At 41.8% G+C, this 13,322-nt stretch overlaps 1 protein-coding gene and 1 long non-coding RNA gene across 13 annotated transcripts in view; one reads left to right on the top strand and one right to left on the bottom strand.

Annotated features, from left to right (window-relative positions):
* Window positions 1-13,322, bottom strand: part of LDLRAD4 (low density lipoprotein receptor class A domain containing 4) — a 285,264-nt gene that overhangs the window by 39,989 nt on the left and 231,953 nt on the right. The gene's annotated exons all lie outside the window — the stretch shown is intronic.
* The window catches only part of LOC111925001 (uncharacterized), a 33,505-nt gene continuing 30,219 nt past the window's right edge, over window positions 10,037-13,322 (top strand). The window contains exon 1 of one of the 2 annotated variants that reach the window (XR_015288168.1): window positions 10,037-12,740. This is a non-coding gene — a long non-coding RNA (uncharacterized LOC111925001). The remainder of the gene's footprint in view (window positions 12,741-13,322) is intronic. The other variant, XR_015288167.1, reaches the window with a different exon arrangement.

The following is a 13,322-nucleotide window of genomic DNA, read 5'->3' as shown; positions in this document are numbered from 1 at the left end:
TGTGCTACCAAGGTAAGCGACTCTCCAAACACACTAGGTTCAAAGCTGCAGCTTCCTCTTACACATGGGATTCCTGAAACCTCACTGGAGTAGTACATTTTTTTAGGAAATAATTACATATGCTTTAATTATTTTACTTACTGTGCTCTCTGTTCTGATTCCAGAGGGTTTGTTTTCCCTTGCCCCAAATGATCCATTGCCACTTACACAAGCTAAAATTACGCATAGCTGGCACATACACTGAGAAATACGAAGAATAATCTTAAAAGTGATTTGCTTTTAAGGGCAAACCAGCAGTTACTAATCGGTTGACCTATTTCTACTCTAATTTACCACACGTAAAACACACAACCCAAAAAGTCCTCTACAGAAATGAAAAACCACCTTAGAACTTAACTGGGCTAGAGAAAGAGGTAAAGATGCCATTTCTTCCTAGGGGAAGAAAATTGGTATTTAGAAATAAGATTAACTATAATAAAAAAGAAGAAAAGAAAAGCTTAGGGAAAAGATCCAGGCCATGAGGATAGTATTTCCAATGTTTTTTAAGCTGCAATGCAACATTCCCAAGTTGAGAAAAACATGCTCCCTGCCCTCATGGCAACCCCACCACAGAAATGCCAGTGGCCATCTATCTCCTGTTCCAGTTCTTCATGTCCCACACCTTCAAACACAGGGACTGACTCTTCCAACCAAGAATGAAGCTTCCCACAGGTCTGAAGGAAGACTGGCAGGACTAAAGACATTGCTTACAAAACATGTCCCTGTGGGTATTAGCCAGAGTCTATTTTATTGGTATAATTTATTTTCACTTGTTTGTGCCTTTCCTTCTTTTATTTGTTGTGGGTTTGTGGGGGTTTTTTGGTTGTTGTTGTTGTTGTAGTTGTTTTTTGGGGCATTTTTTGGGGTTTTTTTGTAAATTCTTCCTCCTTGAGCAGGCCATAGAGACAGCCTGATCAGTTTCCCTCTTCTTTGCTGGCACAGATCCTGGTCCCAGTGCTAGGGCTGGCGAGATGCCTGTTGCTTTCAGTGGGAAGAGGATCAGGCCCAGTCCTGCAGATGTTACTCATGCAAGTAACTCAGCTCCACCCTTCTTTTCTCACATCACTCCATGCTCTGCTAACTTAAAAAACAGGGATAAACTGGCCTCTTATGCCTGTCATGGTTACGTGATACCCCTCAAAGCCCAGCTGGTAACACCCAGCATTTCACACCTGGGACTGCCAACACCAGGACACTTGCAAGCAGATCTTGGTGGGAGCCATGCACCATCATCTTTATTTGTCAAGGACCATTGCTCTTCTGGTCTGTGGGAAAGTTGAAAGTCAACGAAACCATCCTGAATTCCTCAGCATTTGCTCACTCTTTTAGAAGTCCCAGTTCCTACAGTCATCTTTCTTCTTGAGAAACTTGGATTTCTTTTAAAAACTGAACTTTCTGGGTTCCCATAATTGCAGAGAATAGCCTGAAAACCTGGCTTCAGAGTTTCCCAAGAGAAAATAAAAAGCCAGTAAACAAATAAAAAACTGGAATTTTCTCTTGGTCAAATGTAATTTATTGATTTTTCTTAACATTACTATTTTAAGCAATTCTCTCATTTTTTAAAATGTCTTGGCAAATTATTTTTGAATACTTTAGAAGGGCAATTTGCTCTGAGCTAAATCCTGATTCAGACTGTCATCACTGAATAGTAAAAAAAATACATTTCTTCACCTGTTTGTCAGCATTATCCAACAATAATTAATTATATTTTATATATATTCTTTTATAGTAATGCTTTAAACTACTTTATTGGATTAGAGACATACTTGGGAAACAAAGTCCATTCCCAGTCTAGAAAGCCCTCAAGGCAACTAAGAGACTTGGATCTTATTTTATGCTTATGAAGCTGGTGTAGGAATTGTAAATATATACCTGTGAGACACTCTAGATTGGGAAAGAAAAGTTGACTGCCACCCCTTCACAATTGGACAATCTACAAATCACTGTGTAATTGGGCTTTAGCTGCTGACCTGTGAAAGGTGCATTATTTCTGTATTTCCAACTCAAATAAAATGATGCTCATTAGAAAAATGTTCAGCTTGCATTATTTGAATACTCAAAGCTGCTCTTCCCTAAACAGAACTGAAAAAGCAAACATGGATATATTTTATTTTCTTATATATGTCTACACATATAAGCAGGGGTGTTTTTTTTCTAACCACACTTTGTGCCTTTAAGAGAGCACGAAATGCAGCTTGGACAACTGCAGATGTCTAAGAAACTGTTACAGTGCTTAAAGAAAAGGAAAGAAAGAAGCGAATTGTACTTGTTTAATGTCTACATATTTTATGCACGTGGGTGCAAGAGCACATCAGCTGTAACCCCCAGTTTGCATTGTTGATTAAAAAAAAAAAATACAGAGAGAAGAATGGGACTCTCAGTGCAGCTGGGTCAGCCTGTACCATAGGACTCGTATCTGGCACTGGCATGGCCCAGCTGCACAAAGTATCTCATGCCAGTATCACAACCCAGCTGCTTCAAGCAAGGGCTATTGCACAGTGGTCACAGAGAAGCTCCTGCTCGCAGACTGGCACTGACTAGGACTTTGATGCTCCCAGAATTTATGACCCTCTACACTCTTTGTGCTTACAGCAGCACAAGAGGGGTTGGGCTGTCTGTGCCAGGCTCACCAGAGCAGAAATGCTTCCCCCATCCTTCAAAAGAAACCCTCTGTGTCTTCCCCTGTACCCAGCTCTGACAGCCATCCTTCTCCATGGCCCACCATCATAAAAAAGCTGCATCCTGAGGAAAATTCACAAGCAGCTATTTCATATGATCTTTGTTTTTACCACAGTCTGAGCCTGGGGTTCCCAAAACACACCCATGAAGATCTCTGGATTGGCCTCTTGACAAAGTATGTCACCATAGCTAAATGAAAATGCCATTGATTTAAATTTTTTGATGCCAGAAGTGAGAAGCAGGAGGTTGCAGGGAATATTATCATCAGCAAGGAATTAAACAAGCTAACAAAAAACAAACTAACAGAAAACACTCATAACAACAGCACTGTAAACTTTGAGACAAATGTAATACATTTGATTCCAGACCTAGTCCTGCCAGGCAAACAGGAAAACTTGAAGCTATGTTGGAAAAGTCAAGCTTGAAAAACTAAGCTGGACTGTTCTGCCCACCTCACCAAGTGTTCTGGGTTTTTGCTGTAGTTTTCCATATTTCAAGAGAAAAGTTAGGAAGTTGTTATTCTGGACCTTTATGTGAAAAGTAGCAATGCCTGAAGAAAACATACTTTGGCTTTGGTGTACATATAAGCGAGTGAGACTCAAGGACATATTTCTGAGAAAAATAATAGCAGTGTATACTGCTCTAGCCCATCAGGTGACAGAAAAAACAGCAAGCAAGTTTAAGGAACTATGAAAATAATAAGATGTTGCAGACAGGGGAAAAGATGAGACAAGATAAAAGTACCAGGAGAACACAGTGCTTTCAGGACTGACTCCAAGTTTCTATACTCGCAAAACATTCTCAGGGATTAAAACATGGACTTTTACTTACAATTCTAATACAGAGAAGACAAACTCAAGAGTAAGTCATGTAGAAATTACCCAAGTCTTTCCTTCTCAACTCTCCCCCAAAGACTTCAGGTCTAATTTAAGCATAAAAGACATTTAATGCATTGAGATGATTTCTTAATGGTGAGCTATAATTTGGGGGCAAAACAAAGGCATTTGATTTTCCTGGAAAATACCTATTCCCTTTTAAAATGTTTGCAAAAATCACCTGTTTGGAGTGTGCACAGCCTCAGAATATTGACTGTGTTTACAAAACAAGAAAGTAACTTATCAGTCCATGCTGAGATGTCAGGAACTGTCAACTGACCTCACCGTGACTGCACATGACAGAGTTTTCCGAAGAAAAAACTTCAAAGAACCTGTGAGGTATAGTTTTGGGTGGGTTTTTTATCCAGGAAAATCCAAATAACCCTTTTCTGGTTTGTCCCTGAATTTTAAATGAGATCAGGAAAAAAATTAAATCAGTCATTTCTCCCCTTCCCACAGAGGACTTTTTTACTGTGTGTGTTCTCTCAAAAATGCTTACATTTAATCTAGTGTAGCCTTTCAACCAAAGACTCCCTAGGATTAGACCAGTATTTACAACTACACAGAAAATTTTGCAGTGCATGCAAATCCTTCCTCCACTAAACAGATCAGCCTCCAGTAGGTTCAAGTAGTAATAGTCTTGAGGACTTGAGGAACTGCAGGGCTGTGCAGTTCTGTAAAAAACAGCAAAAAGTCCCAACCAAACACATGATAAAATCTTTAATCCGATTCCCACGTTTTGCTTTTCTCCTGTTACACACATATGTCTCATATCTTCCGGATTTTTTTATGCAGAGAAATCTGAGAGCATGTTATTCCATGTCTTCTTTCAAAAATTTTTTTTCCTTCTCTATGTTTTTCTGGGAATATGGGCTATGGAGAGGAGAACTCTTTACATCCACATGGAAATCGGACTCCAATTTTGGTTTCTCCCATAATGGTTGGAATCAACGACAAGCTCAGTGAAAACAACTGAGTTATTTTGGTGGAAACTTCAGTGAAAAAAAAAAATAACTAGGCTATTGCTTCACTACAGAAATAGATCAGTAATGTGTGTTTATGCAGTGGCATTTTTCAACCATGAACTAATAAGAACATTCAGCTTGAATATTCCACAAATTCCTTAAGATCCCGCTGCCTCTTCCTGGCACTAGCTCTTTGTTAAATTTAATGACTCCTTCAAAGATAAAAGAGGAAATGTCCGTACCACCTGCTAGCATGAGTGAAAGCTACCGAGGCAGACCTGGTCAAAAAAATTACACTGGAAACTTCCATGCATTCAGTGGAATAACGAGTATGTTCTTGAACACATGAAGGGGGAAGAAAAAATAAAAACCAACCTGTTTAAAGACAAATTCCTGTCTTCTCCTTAAAATCATCCCAACCCCCCACGCCAACCCAAAAATGTGATTTACCAGAAGGAGCTCACAATGCTGCTCTGGCTGAGAAAGTACACTGAGAACTTCACAGGAAGCCCAAAATAGCCTGAAAAGAGGAAATGGGTGGGGGTGAGGTTCTTTCTTCTGCTCACAAAGGACTTCGCCAGCCGATATAGATCAAGTAAAAACAGTCCTGACATGCGGAGCACACTTGGTGACAGTCCTCCCCTCTTTTCCCAGTCTGGTCTATTTTAAGATCACATCACAGGAAACTTGGCAGCTACATGTTTCCGAAAGTTGCCCCTGCCACTTCCACAAGTTCAAATCGTTTGTAAGGGCACAGCTCACAGCACAGAAAATCCTGAGGGGACACAAAAGGTACTATCGAGCTACCGAAGGCAGGTCATTCAAAGAAAGAAGACAACAATTGATAATTAAAATTAAGCTGAAAACACCCTCACTTTTCTGTCCTGTGTTACTGGTTTTTAAAGAAATATAACATTGACATGAGCCATCCAAGTGCTGGCAGTACTTGTGATGGATACTGTCTGTGTGTGTCTGTTCAAAGAAAGAAGTCCTCTGCACCAAGACATTCAGTTGTGTGGGCTGTGTCCTCGTCATTCTGTTAACGACTTTCTCTCACCTTCATATCATTTTTCCAGAAAATTTTAACACTGTTAGTTGCAAATTTAAAAAGGACACGTGTGCGTGCGACTTACACATGCAGACACAGAACCAGGAACAAAGAACAATACGGTTGTTTCATGTCGAACTTCAACTCTGATTCCCATTAAGCATTGAGTAGGAGGAATGTTAATGGCATAGTCTGGTTGGAGAAACTGATGATAATTAGAATGCTAACAAAAAAATGCAAAAGCACATAAACATTGCCAGAGCCTTCACCCTACATTATAAAACCATCCACATGTACAAAAGTAGCAATGGTAGATTTTCTGGAACTAGGAAAATTAACAGCAATTGTAACTAATAATAAGCTCCTATGCTTCTATTATTTTATAACTATATTTTTTTTACAAATGCCAGTTTCTCAGTCACCCTTGTTAAGAGAACTAAGTTTCTTAGTAAACACAGCTCAAAAAAAATTGTTGCAAAAAATATTCTGCAGAAGAAAGATATACTACTTAAGCTCAATGGGTTAAAGAGTCAAATAGATGCTTATCTCCATTTCTCAAAGTAATTTATTTCTGGATATGGGAAGAGCATTTTCATCTCCAAAAGTCAAGTTCAAGGTATCTGTAAATATAAAATACAGGTTCTGAAGTTCAGTCTGTACACTAATGTGACTATTGGAACACCATAGATCTTGAGTGGCAATCTAAATCTATTAAATAAAACCCAAAAACTAATACTGTCTATGAAGAAAGAGAGCAAGCCCTTGCTGCTTTATGATGAGTAAACCTACACAAAAGCTTTCAGGGAATTTCATGTGGTCAGTATTTTGTCTTTCAGTGACATCTGCTTCAAAAGGAAGGCCACCAGAGGACAGGACGATTAGATCTCCTCTTGCAAAGCTCACTCACTGCTCCCATGCTGAATATCACTGCCCCCTCATGTGAGGGCTCTCTGCTCAGCTTCCACAAGCAGACAGATTAGCTTAGATTGCTGTAAATAACTTCTACTTGCTGTTCTTGAGCCCTTTATTCCAGGCTATTCTATATTCTTAAACTGTACCTGAGTCACCTTCATGTGTTATCCTTGTTGCTCTGGGAAACTCGGGGTTTAGTAAACAGGTTAAGCAAATGAAAAGATTAGTCAGTATTGTGCTTCAAATAGGTGCAAGATGAGATTACACTGAAAGTATATTAACAAAATTAACTAAGGAAGTTTTCTAAAATCGAAATAGCATGTACTGCACAAAAAGAAACAACATGCAAGTTTTGTGCTAGAGTCTTCTTGACCTGGTACTGAGGACCATTACCAACACTGCCAGCTTACTGGGCAAACTGGGATCTTTGGTTGCCATACAGGCCAGATGACATGGATGTCATGAGTTCCCTGTGACTGAAATGAAATAAATTGGAAGGAACCGAGGTTAAGGTGGCAACTAGCTAATAGTATTATTTATGGAAGACAGAATAGCACAGTGTGCTTACATTTACTCCTCACCATGTGTTAATGTGTATTGCTACATCAAACAGCATGAAATTCAATATACTGAAGTACTCTTCACTAAACAAAAGAAGAACTAAGGCAAGTTAAAGCAAGCTCATTTAAGAATGAATACTGACATTTAAGAAAGGCTTGAGATAACACCTCTTCATCCATTTTTCAGGTTTTCCACCCCTCAAACAAACATGCTAGTGACACTAGAGCATGACAAGCCACCACCACTTCAAACTCAAAGCCTACCATGGACAAAAACATTAGGTGGGAAGCGACATGATCCAACCAGTATGGCAATGGACAGGAAATCTACAGAGGCATGGAAGCAATCCAGTCTCTTTCATTCTTCTCTGTACCTCTGTCACAATAAGCCAAACCCTCTCGTCTCCACTTTCCACTGGCAATGAAAGAGGCCATAATAGTTATTTATCTATAAAAGCACTTTATAGACACCATAGAATAATTCTAGACAAGAACTTCGTATTCCTGTGTCCTAAAAATAACTCTTCACATGAGGTGGCTTTACAGCCTTAGTTTCTCCATGTTGTATAGTTTCTCAGCACGAACATGCTCAGCTTCTGGTAATTATGCCATCATCTCTATAGAGGGATCATCCATCATCTTAAATCACTAACAGATCAGCATCCTCAAAACTGAGAAGGTCAAAGGAAAGAATAGAATGATTTTTCTTTTTGAAAATTACTCTGTTCTGAACAACAGAGAAAATACGTTGGATGTAAATCTGATCAAGCAGAACATAAACTGCCTAAGTTTTCAGACAGAGGAACTGCAAACTGACAGGAAATGTTTGGTGTCAATAACTTAGCCCTCTTAACAGTTTTCTGCTGCAGTCCTTCAGCTGTGAGATAAGGTGACTATTACAATCACTCTTTACACATGCAGAACCCACACAGAGCTGAAGAAGGTTTTCCAATTCAGTGATATCAAAGAAAGGAAACCTCCGCACTGACACCACTGCATGTAGCAGCACTGCACCCACGAGTCGCTGCGGTGCCACACACAGCCCACGCACATCGTGCGGCCATAACTAATTAAAGTTCCGGTGGGTGACAAAGGCAAAGGCTAGGTTGAGAAACAGACACAGCAAGATGAACCCACTGCCCTGAGAACCAGCTGAAGGCACAGGAAAAAAAAAAAAAAAGTCTGTGTCTACATGGTTGTAAAATCTGACTTGTGAAGAAGCCATAAGCATGATGCATTCTTTGCCTTCAATACATCAACTCTTAATTCCTTGTTTGTCCTTACTCCCATGCCATGTAGAACACCATTCTATCTTCTGAGTTATCTGGACTGCCACTTTTTTATTTATTTTTTTTTTTAAATGACATACAGTAATTTCATATAGTGGGCCACATTTTCAGAAGTTCTCAGCATCCAAAAACATTGAGCTTTAAAAGAGCTCAGTGCACACATTTTCTCAATATGTAATGTAAAACTACAGACCTGTCTTGTTCAAAAATCTAACCTTGGTAAACTCTCTGGAGACTACATTAACACAGACAATAAGAAGAGTTGCTGAACCCACCCCCCCATTAAAAGAGAAAAAAAAAAAAGTTTAAAATTATGTTCCAGTTTTTAATAACAACTTAAATCCTAAACCTCTCCTGGAACTCAAATGCCCCTTCACAGCAAGTGGCAGTGAAATTCTTGCAGGGATGCCACCAGCTCTGTGTAACAACTTTTATGGTGCCTCTAACCTTTTGAGCCTCTTTGTTAGTTAGAGGCGCAGTTACAGCCATGTACCCTACCAGTCTAGTGTTCACACATGTACACTTACTTTTTGTAAATAACTAATTTTTGTAGCTTTTCAGAGATGCCCATCACTCTGTTTCCTGTTAGCTACTCAAGAAACGGTGGATCCTCCTAATCTCCAAAAACTAGGCCAGAGACTTCAGCACTGAGCCAATGCTCACTGGGGTGACATCTGCTCTTTTACAAAAGTCAAAGTCTCCAAAACCAAAGAATGGATCAGGATGGAACTGTGTACACAGAGGTACTATGTCTACACACAAACATTAAAAGAAAAAAAAATAAATCCTAGAAAGCCTGGCTATTTTTAATATTTTGGCAACCACATTTTAAAATGTGGCCTATCAGAGATACGTCTCAATGAAGTGAAAGATCTGTTCTGCAGCTAGGAAGGATTTGTCAAGAAGAAAAAAATCACTGTGTTAGATGCTAAGGAATGTAGCATTCATCCCACCAGCTGAGCCCCAGGTGTGTTGGCAGGCTCAGCAGAGGGGCTGTCAGCTGGGGAGGGGTGCCTGAGGCACCGCTGAGAGAGGGGCAAAGGCAGGTCCCAGGGAACACCTGCATCAGGAGTTCTTGGAAGGGATGAGAGGGTGCTCCAGGCAACCTGGTGAGCTGGGACACACTGTGCTGAGCAGGGACTGACATGGTGAAACGTGACGCCAGCAGACAAGGAGTAAAGAAGAAAATCTGGCAAGCTAAAATAGATATCACCGGCATTTCAGATAGATTATGTCTGTCCACTCCTCTTTAGCCTCCTCTGTTTGGATTAGGGATGTCCGTCTCCTGCTGACGGAAAATGCTTGGTGAAATCGGGTCCTCACTGCAGGGTCCACAGCTGGGGGCTTTCTCTACCATTTCCCCTCAAGTTCTCTGGGTGGGGGAGAGCATGTCGGTTTAGGCAGCTTTGAGGAGCTGGTTGGAAGCCTTCAAATGGGCTGGGATGGGGACAGAGAAAGAGACTAAACAACCATTTAGTTATGAAATATCTACGTTTTAATCAAATTATTAAGCAGTACGAGGAATTTGATTTATGCTTCTTTATTGCCAATAGGTGACGGTTCAGGCTCGCCCCTGAGCCCGGGAAACTGCTGTACTGCTTCCCGGCTGGATGAGGCGGGAGGGAGCCTCGGCGGGCCGGGCCGCGGGAGCCCCGCGGTGCCGAGAGCCGCTCCCGGCCGGCGCCGGGGACACCTGCCGGGCACGGGCAGCGCCCCGCAGCCCCGGGGCCGGCTTTTTCTGGAAACATGACAGCCGGCCGCGGGGAGCCGGGAAAGGGAGGGCCACGGGGGTGCCCGGCAGGACACGAAGGCGCGACGTGGAGACGGTCGCTAAGGGAGTGACAACAGAGCGATCAACAGAGGGGCTGCTGCGCGGGGAGGAGCGGCTGTGGCAGCCCCCCGCTGCCCGCCAGGCCTGCGAGCCAGCCCCGCACGGAAATAGCCGTGCCCCTCCGCTGGCAGCCCACCGCGCACGGGTTATTTTGGATCGGCCCGAGCGAGATAAAACTTAGATCGGGGAAGCGCGGCTGATTTACAGCAGCTTCGAGAGCCGCGTGCTCGGCTGCGGGTGAGAGAAAAGGCTTCCCGGCCTGCGCAGGAACATCACCCGCGACGCCAGCGCCGGCTGAGGGGAGCGGGGCCCGCTGCGCACCCGGCCGTGCCCTGAGCGGGCAGCGCTCCTGCCTCACGGCCACGCTTCCATCCCACAGCCTGCGGCGCCGCCGCGGCTTGCTAGCCTTCTTAGATAGGCGTCTTGGGCCACAAAACCGGCTTTGGGATTTCCGTCCTCCCTCCTGCGCGGCATCCGCTCCAAAAGCCGCTGTGCCTGTTCGAATCTAAGCCTCTGGACCAGCAGAGTGGGGATGTGCGACTAAGCCCAGCTTGCTTAAGCTCACGCTGCCGCACCGTACCTTAGAAAACAAGGAAGATGTAGAATCCTCTCATCACAAAATGAATGTTCTGAACTGCAGCAAATACCTTGACAATCTTATGTTCCAGCAAAGCACTAACAATGATCTCCTACACTGCTGTGGCAAGGCCCTGTGTTACATACACTCTTTTTTTTTTTTTTTTTCCTTGTTGAAAAGGAGAGGAAAGAATTATCCTCATTTACTAAGCTTCCATAACTGCAGAAGATTGGCTACCTTAAAAAAATAACAGTATTTCGATGCAAATATAAACTTATCACAGGCTTCCTGAAGCACATGCAGCATAAAGGCAGTATGACTGCAGAGAAGGTATCTGCTTTCAAGGGGATTTGCATTCTCATTGAATGCTGGACCAGGTCCAGACCAGCCGGAGGATAACCACCCTCTAACCTCCCTGCGGAGACTTACAGAGATGAGACTGAAGCAGTATCATTTCTGACAGAAATCAAATCTTGGCTACTGCACTGCTGGGAACACTACAGACAGGAAGAAAAAAAAAAAAAAAAGTAGGGAGGAATTGGAATTAAAACAATTCTGTGAAGCTCATTTAGGTAATACTTTGTCAAAGGACCTGATATGGCAATACACTGCATGTTTACTGAATGAATGCAGAAGTTAAGCATCTCCTAGTATAAAATATAATTTTAACAAATGGAACATACAAATGTTAACGCTGACATAGAACATGGGTTCAGTTACATGCCTAGGTTAACCAAGCTAAATAATACATCTAGTCAAATCATACATGAAACCACAAAGCATTCAAAAAACACAATTTGTTCAAATTCTCATCAGTTCATATCACAGCACTAGCTTTTCAGAAGACAGGATAATTCCTAGGTCTCCAAAGATTCAAAAACAAGTGACCTTAATGGAAGCTTATGAATATTAGGATATTGCATTACAGGTGCTGGGCACATATTCAGTACTTCTTTCTTGATGTAATGCACCCAGAGACATAGATAAGAAAATCCCAGGACAGACTGATGAGCAGCTTCCAGGTATTCCCTATCTTGCTGTACTCATTCTGCTGTAGTGGTAGAAACCTTTGAGTAGCCACAACAAACTGGATCATAAAAACTGCAAGCAATTTTGGAGTGCCAGCAAAGCACAGGAGGCAGCACAGAAATGGGAGCAAAATGACTGCCCAAGGCAGCAACCACTCAGTTCTGCCAATCTGGCCAATAAATGAGTAATCTTCATATATTGTGTTCAGGGCCAGTATGCTCTAAGACTGTCCCAAAAGAAGAAGCATCTGAATTGTATTAGATTGTATTAGACCTACAGAGACTCATAGCTGTGGCTGGACTGTCTGTGAAAATATGTCTAGACTACAAGAAAATGTAATGTTTTAGAATGTCATAGTTGGCTTGTTTAAGCTGTAATACTGGCAACCCAAATTATAGATACGCCAAACCCAAAAGACAGATAGATATAAAACCATTACAAAAACATTAGGTGCAATTTATTTTTCAACTGATATCTAAATCTGTACTTCTTTAAGTCACAGTTCAAAATACTTCTCACTAGAATATTTGTTTTTCAGTTTTATAGCATTTGTAGCAGAAATGTTAATATTGGTCTGACAAATGCATGGACAGAAACAGTCTGTCAGTAAAAACAACATGAAGGGCAATAGAGCAAAGTCACAGTAAAAACCCCAAAACAATTTGAGAACCATGGACATACCGATAGCCATCAAACAGAGAAGAACTGAGTAATGTGGTGTTTCCACCACCAGAATTGTTGTGTCCTAGGAAGCCCACTGCATGGATTAGCAAAAGACCTCTGCCCTGACAGAGGGAGGATAGTGAGGTTGCACCATGCTCTGTGTGCCCCTCCTTTTCCTGTTCACCCAAAAGGGAAGATGACTGTATCCAGGAAGACACCCACAGCAGGCAAACCCAGGAAACAGCCTGCAAACTGAGATTCACCTAGGGTGAGGTAAGCAAGAATAAGAGGTGAAAAGATGGACCATAATAGTGTGTTTGACTGCCAAAGGATAGAGCAGGCCTACACAAAAAAACAAAGCATCACGATGCACAAATCAAGCAACGTGGTGAGAACTTGGTGGGTGTCCTCCAGGGACAAAACTGATCCTGGCCAGATCACTTCTTGGGCACACATCCCATAGCCCCCTTCTTAAAAGCACGGGGGTTGTGAGAGTGGGAATGAAAATGATAAGAAGCAAGTGTGGGACAAACCAGTTTTGTTTAAAACAGATACCACCTTCTCTTTCCATAACGTCTCTCTGAGGGGTTTTTTGCATTAATTTTCTTGTGTTAACAAGTGACATGAGCTTCTCAGATAATCATTAGAATCTCAGAGTTGAAACTTGCAGAATACTGCAGAATATACAATAAAATTACAAGAACTAGCAGGCAATACTGCAAACAATTTAACACACTAGCACGTAAGAAGGCCAAGTGATGGAGAACCCCACTGCTGTTTATTTTACCTAGTTAATGATTTTTAAAGTACAGTTTGCTCCATCGAAGTGTTTAAAGAATATTTACTTTAAAATAC

The sequence above is a fragment of the Cyanistes caeruleus genome, chromosome 1 (assembly GCF_971803275.1).
Source record: "Cyanistes caeruleus chromosome 1, bCyaCae1.hap1.1, whole genome shotgun sequence".
NCBI classification, from domain to species: Eukaryota; Metazoa; Chordata; class Aves; order Passeriformes; family Paridae; genus Cyanistes; species Cyanistes caeruleus.
Note: the sequence above shows the minus strand (reverse complement) of the source record. Positions and strands in the feature narration are given on the sequence as shown.